Source organism: Microtus ochrogaster, unplaced genomic scaffold (assembly GCF_000317375.1).
Source record: "Microtus ochrogaster isolate Prairie Vole_2 unplaced genomic scaffold, MicOch1.0 UNK103, whole genome shotgun sequence".
Taxonomy (NCBI): Eukaryota; Metazoa; Chordata; class Mammalia; order Rodentia; family Cricetidae; genus Microtus; species Microtus ochrogaster.
This window is the reverse complement of record NW_004949201.1, coordinates 610,268-618,550: the sequence shown is the minus strand read 5'-3', so window position 1 is coordinate 618,550 and position 8,283 is coordinate 610,268. Positions and strand designations below refer to the sequence as shown.

Below are 8,283 nucleotides of genomic sequence, written 5' to 3'. Positions count from 1 at the left end.
ATATACCTATAATCCCAGCACGCAAGAGGCTGAGGCAGGTGGATCATGTTTTGAAATCAGCTTGGGTGAAAGGAAGAAAAAAGTAATAAAAACCTTTCTTATGGTTTGAATTGGATATTTTCCCCAAGCTCCTATTTGATGTGTTTGTTTTCTGACTATTTGGGGGGCTATGGAGTCTTTAGGATGTGGGTGCTGTCTGGCAGATGCAGGTCACTAGGGGCTGGCCTTTGAAGATTAGTCTGGCCTTAGTTTTGGTAGCTCCCTGCTTCCGGATATTATTCTGTGTGAGCAGTGTTGCTGCAGGCTCCCACTGTCTGGTGAGCCACTCCGCCTTTTCCTTCACGGGGTGGGTGGCTGAAACCCTATCAGCCTAGGAGCCCAAATGAATCTTTCTTCCCTGGAGTTATTTCTGCTAGCTTTTTGTTTGCTTCTTTGCTTGTTTTTTTTGAGACTGGGTGTCCCAGGCTGATTAGCCCTTCATAGATAACCCTGAAATGACCTTGTACTCCAGCTCTTTCTGTCGGGACCACAGAGCACTGGGATCTCAGGCAGGCACGTGCCAGCACACCTGGTTTATAGTGCGCTGGGGATGGAACCCAGGGCTTTGTGCACGCTAGGCAAGCTCTCTACCCACTGAGCCACACCCCAGCTAGGCAAGCTGTCTACCCATGAGCCCATTCCCAGCTAGGCAAGCTGTCTACCCATGAGCCCATTCCCAGCTAGGCAAGCTGTGTACCCATGAGCCCATCCCAGCCATTAGGTGTTTGTCACAGTTACACAAAAGTAACTGAAAGAAAAGCAACACATGTTCAGTATAGACATGCCCATCACAACCACCTGTAATGTCAGTTTTGACGCCCCCCTCTGGCCTCCAGGGGCACTGCACAACCTTACCCTCTACCCCAACCGTTCACACACATGTAAATATATAAAAGTAATTTAATTGTGTGTGTGTTCATATGTCATTTTATGCATGTGAGTGTGGGCATGTGTGGACCTTGGTGCATATGTAGAGGTCATATATGTGAGATTGGTTCTCTCGTTCCATCTTTATGTGGGTTCTGGGATGGCACTGAAGTCATCAGGCTTGCAAGTTAGTTACTTTTACCTGCTGAGCCATTTTGTTGGCCCCAGGTTTATTCTTATTTATTTTTGGTGCGCACATGCACACACTCAGAGACCAACCTTGATTTCTGCCTTTCTTTTCCTTTCCTTTTTTTTTGAGATAGGGGCTTTCGCTGGCCTGCTGCTGGACAAATAGACTGGCCAGCCAGCAAGCTCCAGGCCGCTGCCTGTCTCCTCCTCCCTGGCTTTCCATGTGGGAGCCTGCGGGTCTAACTCAGGTCCTCGCATTTACGCAGCAGCAAGCACTTTGCTGACCGAATCATCTCCCCAGGCCTCCCTCCATCCTTTTTTTGAAAAAGGGTCTCATTATATAATTCAGAATCCTCCTTTTTCTTCCCTCTGAGGGCTGGAATTACAGACCCACACTACTATGCATGGCTCGGCATCCCTGCTACCTCATTTTTTTTTCTTTCTTTTTTTGTTTTTTGATTTTTCAAAACAAGGTTTCACTGCAGCTTTGCACCCTGTCGTGGAACTAGCTCTTGTTGACCAGGCTGACCTTGAACTCACAGAGATCTGCTTGTCTCTGCCTCCTGAGTGCTGGGATGGTTTTATTTAAGGTTTTTTAATTATTATTATGTATACAATATTCTGTCATTACAAATGGTTGTGAGCCACCATGTGGTTGCTGGGAATTGAACTCGGGACCTTTGGAAGAGCAGGCAATGCTCTTAACCACTGATCTATCTCTCTAGCCCTCTCTTTTGGTTTTTCGAGACAAGGTTTCTCTGTGTAGTTTTGGCTGGCCTAAAACTAGCTCTGTAGACCAGGTTGGCCTCAAACTTACAGAGATCAGCTTGCCTCTGCCTCCTGAGTGGAATTAAAGGTGTGTACCACCACCTCCTGGCCAGTCCTCTTCCCCATTAAAAAGAAAATTAAATATTCATGGGCTGACACAAGCACGATTCATCAACATCAAAGGCATTTGCCTCTAAACCTGATGACCTGAGTGTGGCCCTCAGAACACACAGTGGAAGGAGAGAATTGATGCCACAGATATTTTTTAACCTCCAGCTGTGTGCATTTTGACACATGCGCACACACACACTAACATACAAATAAATAAATGTAAAAAACTTTTATTAAAGGTTTATTTTTATATATGTGTTGGTGTGAGCTGATACTAACTTTTGTGTGTGCCCTTGGAGGCCAGAAGAGGGTAGCAGGTCCCCTGGAGCTGGGGTTTCAGGTGGTTGTGAGCTCCTGACGTGGGTGCCAGGCACTGAACTTGCTCCTGGATGAGGAGCAAGTGCTGTGGACATTGAGGCCTCTCTCTAGGCCCCTTCCTTGCTTTGTGAAATACGATCTTGTTTTGTAGCCCAGACTGGACTTGAACTTGCGATCTTTTTTCCATTACACCTAGCTGCCTTTAGACTTCATTTAAAAAATGAATTGATTTAAAAAAAACAACTTTATTCAGTATATTAGTCAGTGTTGTGCCAGGCAAAAAAGGAACAGTTTTTTTTAATATTTATTTATTATGTATACAATATTCTGTGTGTATGCCTGCAGGCCAGAAGAGGGCACCAGACTCCATTACAGATGGTTGTGAGCCACCATGTGGTGGCTGGGAATTGAACTCAGGACCTTTGGAAGAGCAGGTAATGCTCTTAACCTCTGAGCCATCTCTCCAGCCCCCAAGGAACAGTTTTTAAAAATGAATTGAGGGTGGTGGTGGAGGGGGAGGGAGCACAGTGGGCAGTTCAGGGGCTTGAAGCACAAGGACCAAAGTTCAAGTCTGCTTGGGACATAGAATGAGTTCCAGACTACTTGGATAACTTACTGAGACCCTGTCCCCACCTGTGATCCTAGCACTTGGGGGTGGCAGGAAAAGAATCAGGAATTCAAAATCATCCTTAGCTACATAGCAAGTTCAAGGCCAGCCTGGGCTACATGAGACCAGTTTCAAAAAAGTAAATATAAATACATTAAATACATGAAAAGTAAAAGGCAGCCTTCTATGCTCCTCAGTGGTTAGTGCTCGCTTAGTCTGTTCAAGGCCCTGGTTCACCCCCAGGAGAGGGAGAGGAAGGGGGATAACACAGGCTCTCGGCCTGTATGAGAAACCATACTAGAGGCCACAGATGAAATTTTCCTACTTCAGGCGAACCTTGGCTTTGTGTTAATGCCTCTCAATTGATTGGCTAAAGCCCACCTAGAGGACAGAGGCTGAGCTTTCTTTAAGTCGCCAGATTGTGGGTTTAATGGCTCTGTAAAGCCTCTCCCAGAGCAGCCAGCTGCGTGTGTAATGGGATAACTGGGTCCCGCAGCCTATCGCTCACTGCAGCATCAGCGTGTGATTTACATCAATGGACTGCACACATTTAACATGGATCATCGATGAGTCTTGACATCTTAACCGCCGCATCTCTTCCTCTAGAAGCAACAATCTACGTCCTGTCTTTATGAATCAGGTTGCGTTTTCCAGGATTTTATGATAGGTGCTGAGTGGAGGAAGGGAAGGAGGGAGGGAGGGAGGAAGGATGGATGGGAGGGAGGGAGGGAGGACAGAAGGAAGGAAAGACCCCCTCCCCCAAGTGGCAACAGCTAACCCTGAAATCAAATCCTGCATTTACAGGCTCCTGGGACAGGACCCATTCTCTGACTATTTGTCACTTCTGTTGTGTCTGTGATCAAATGTTCGACAGAAACAAAGGAGGGAGGGTTTCTTTTAGTTCATTCAGAGATTTCAGCCTGATGGTTTTTTTTTTTTTACTCTGTTGACTCTGAGCCAGGGGGAAGGCAGTAAGTTATAGTCAATGGGTGTTCTCGACCTTCCTAATGCTGTGATCCATTAATATGGCTCCTCATGTTGTGGTGAACCCAACCATAAAATTATTTTTGTTGCTACTTCATAATTGTAATTTTACTACTGTTATGAACTGTAATGTAAACATCCCATATGCGAGCATGGGGGTCGCGACCCGTAGGTTGAGAACCACTGCTTTAAAGGAAGCCAGGGAAGAGGAGGGTGTTCACCTCAAGATGGCTAAGTGGCACAGATCTGAGAAGGGTGGGTACCCTCAGTGGTGAAGAACATACAACCTGAGAGTTGTATGTTGAAATAAACTCTTTCCTCTCCAAGTTGTTTTTGGTCATGGTGTTTTATCACAACAATAGAAATTCTAATTAAGACAGCTGTCCTAGCTGCAAGAGAGTCTGGTAAGTCCTTCTAGCCAGGCACAGTTATGTGGCAACTTCCTCTTAGTGGAAACATCCCAATAAACTCACTGGCTCACCAAATTTGTCTTCCATGATATAGCTTACTTTGGTCTATCATCAGTTCTCTACTGGGAATGAACAGATATTTGTATCACGTGTCTCCAGGAAAAGTGTCATAAATGCACACTGTAATTAAATGAGACCTCTACTACTAAAGAATATGTAGCGGTAGATACATCTTAGGCAGCTAGCATTCTCTGCTACCCACAGCCTGGTAGTGAGGGCACAGATTGTGGAGGACAGAAGTGCCAGGTTGAAGAGCATTTTGCACTAGAGTGTGGGAGAACCCTGTGAGTACAAGGGCTTGTGTGTGTTCTATTTGCCCAGTACCTGTAACAATGCATGGCATACAACAGCTTTCAGTAACCACTGAGTGATGGTGGCCCTGGCTGATACAGAACAATAGAAACACTCCTGTCATTGTTCAAAGCATGGTAGACGTCTTAATAGAAAAATGTAGTTGATGCTTTCCCATCGGTTATTTAGAAAGTTATCACTCTCGCCAGTGAGCTCAATCAGTAGGACAATGAATACCGCTGTCACCTTCTGTGGGATTCAGAGCCATAGTACCTCCTTCAACCCACTCAAGACTAAGTTACAGAATCAAAATGTTTCAGTCCTGAAACATTTGATGTTTCTCCATCAAGAACATTCTGCTACATGAATACCCCTATTTAGAATAGCTAAAACATTGCTAATTCCATCGACACTCTATTATCTAACATATTACTTCTGCAGATTTACCCACTTAGACTAATAATAGCTTTGTTCTTTAAAAATACATTGTATTTGATTCACAGACACCGTGGGCAATCATGGTGGGAAATGGTCTGGGCTGGGGGTGGGGACTGGAGAGTATTGTTCAGGGATACAAAATGTCAGAGGGGTAAGTAGTGGCTTCAGGCACTCTATTGGCAACACACGGCTACAATGAACATCAATGTTGCCAGGAGATCAAGAGAGGGCTCTGCCAATAAAAACTCATGTTTTGTAAGTGTGACAACTTGAGTTCAATCCCCAGAACCCTCAATTGAAGGTAAGAACTGATCAAATGTCTCTGACTTCTGCATGTGTGTCCTCCCAACAAAATATCACATGAAACAATAATTATATTTTTAATAATTTATTTAGATTTATTTTACATATATTGGTATGAAGGTATCAGATCCCCTGGAACTGGAATTATAAACAGTTGTGAGCTGCCATGTGGGTGCTGGGAATTGGACCCAGGTCCTCTGCCAGTGCTCTTAACTGCTGAACCATCTCTCAAGCCCACCTTCCAATAACAATATTTTATAATTTAAGAATAAAATGGCTAAGATGATAAATTTCAAATGTTCTTGTGGCAACAGAACATTTGATGAGGGCTGGAAATGTTGCTCAGGAGTAGGACGCATGCCCAGCATGACAAAGCCCTAGGTTCTATTCATGGTGGCTTCAGCCTGTAACTTGAGCATATGGAAAGAGGTGGCAGGGGAGTTGGGAATTCAAGGTCATTTTTGGCTAGGTAATGAGTTAGAAGCCAACCTGGGCTACATAATACCTTGTCTCAGAAAACAATGTGATAAGATGGGAAGGAGTTTAGAGCACACAGTGCTCCTATAGAGGAGCCGGGTTTGGTTCCCACCATCCATGTTCACAACCACCTGCAACTCCAGCTCCAGGAAATCCAGGGCCTCTGCCTCCATGGGCAGTCCCCCAAACACATGTTCAGACACACACAGGCAAAACTGAAAAATGAAATCTCTTTAAAAGTAAGAAGTTGTCTGGCGGTGGTGGCACATGCCTTTAATCCCAGCACTTGGAAGGCAAAGGCAGGTGGATCTCTGTGAGTTTGAGGCTAAACTGGTCTATAAAAGCTAGTTCCAGGGCAGACTCCAAAGCTACACAGAGGAAACCCTGTCTAGAAAAAAAAGAAAAAAGTAATGCATATCTGAATTGGGTCAATTTAGCTATAACACAATGTATCTATTTTCAAATATTTTTTCCATATACATGTACTCTCCAATCTGGACTGCCACAGAGACAGACAGGAAGCACGGGAGCCTTTTCTTTGGCATCTTAGTGCAAAATTTTTTTTTTCAAGACAGGGTTTCTCTATAACTTTGGAGCCTGTCCTGGAACTTGCTCTGTAGACCAGGCTGACCTTGAACTCACAGAGATCCGCCTGCCTCTGCCTCCAGAGGGCTGGGATTAAAGGTGTGCACCACCACTGCCCGGCCAAATTTTCAAAACATATATATATATATATATATATATATATATACATATATATAATTATGGTTTAAATTTTTGATATTACAATTTATTTTATATGTGTGAATGTTTTGCCTGCTTACATATCTGTATAAATGTCCCTGCCTACTGCCCTTGGGGACTGAAAGGGAGCATTGGATACTCTGGGATTGCGTCTGCAGATGGTTTTGGGCCATCATGTCAGTGCTGGGAAATGAACCCGGGTCCTCTGCAAAAGCAGCAAGTGCTCCTAACCACCGAGCCCTCTCTCCAGCCCCTCATTTTATTTATTTATTTATTTATTTTTATTTTTTGAACAGGGTTACACATAGCTATGGCTAACTTTTAACTCACTGCATAGTGGAGGGTGACCCCCAAACCTCTCATCTTCCTGCTTCCCCTCCTGAGTTCTGGGATTAGAGGTGTGGGGTACCACACCCGGCTTTGTAGACAATCTCATGCATGTACATCATTGTACTCTGCTCTTACTCAGTCCCGATCTTGTATCCTGTTCTCCTCACAGCTGGAGTTCAACGGCACGTTTCCTTCTCTCTGATCTGGGATGGTCCATAGCCTTTCTGCTCATTCTTTTGTGGTGCTGACATTTAAGGAGAGTCTAAAGTAGCGCTCCATCGGCTGTTTCCCTTGGATTCATCTGGTTCTTTCTTGTTGACTTAAGTTCAGGGTAAACATGAATTTTCCCAGAATAATTCAGAAGCAGCGCTGTGTCCTTGGTGCGTCCTGCTGGAGGGAACACTGTGTCTTTCCATCTTCTTCTGGGTGATTAGGGGAAGCTGGAGCCAGCTTGGTGTCTTCATTGTAAAGGTTTCTGTCCTTGGCTGGGAGAGGGAGTGGCTCAGTGGGTAGAGTGCTTGCTGTGCCTGCACAGGAACCTGAGTTCAGATCTCTGGCACCCACATGAAAGTCAGGCACTGACGAGGGGGTGGAGATAGGTGGATAGGTGAGCTCAGGTGAGACTGAGAGAGACCTTGTCCCCAAAAATAAGGTGTTGACATCTGGCCTCCACACATGCATACGAAGTTGCATTCACCTGCACATGTGTTCATGCATGTGTGCATGTACGTGCACACATGCAGACAGAAACTCGCACACACACCGAAGTTTCTATCCCTGAGACAGGTGTTGTGATTCATGCCTGCAATTCTCACACTGGGGAGTCAGGGACAGGAGAGTGAGTCTGAGGCCAACCTGGGCTACATTGTATATGATTCTGTCTTGAACACTAAGGCAAGCAAGAGTTCCATCCTTCTTTCAAGTTAAGAGGTAACTCATGGGGTGATACTGTTGCCCCAAAACTTTTTTGCCAAGGCTGTAACATCAGGTGACCCTTGCCACAATCAACGCAGCCTGTATCTTTGAAATGCCAGGGGCCCTGATTCTCCACAAAGACAAAGTCAGTACTGCAAAAGTAAGTTTGTGTGTGTGTGTGTGTGTGTGTGGTGTTCATATGTGTGTGTGGTGGTGTGTTTGTATGTGTCTATGTTTGTGTGTTTGTGGTGTGTTTGCAAGTGTGTGTGATGTGTGGCTGGTGTGTGTGTGTTATGTAGTGTGTTTGTTTATGTGTGTATGTGTGCATGGTATGTTTATATGGGGAGACCAGAAAAAGACTTTGGTGTTGTGTCACTCCTCAGGAATGCCATTCACATTATTATTATTATTATTATTATTATTATTATTATT

At 44.7% G+C, this 8,283-nt stretch overlaps 1 protein-coding gene and 1 non-coding gene across 2 annotated transcripts in view; both read right to left on the bottom strand.

Annotated features, from left to right (window-relative positions):
• LOC101993229 (interferon lambda-2) overlaps nucleotides 1-8,283 on the bottom strand; it is a 28,625-nt gene that overhangs the window by 12,638 nt on the left and 7,704 nt on the right. The window lies entirely within an intron of this gene.
• Nucleotides 6,341-6,437, bottom strand: LOC113455756. Its single transcript, XR_003376732.1, has one exon. It is a non-coding gene; the product is annotated as a small nucleolar RNA SNORA31 (small nucleolar RNA).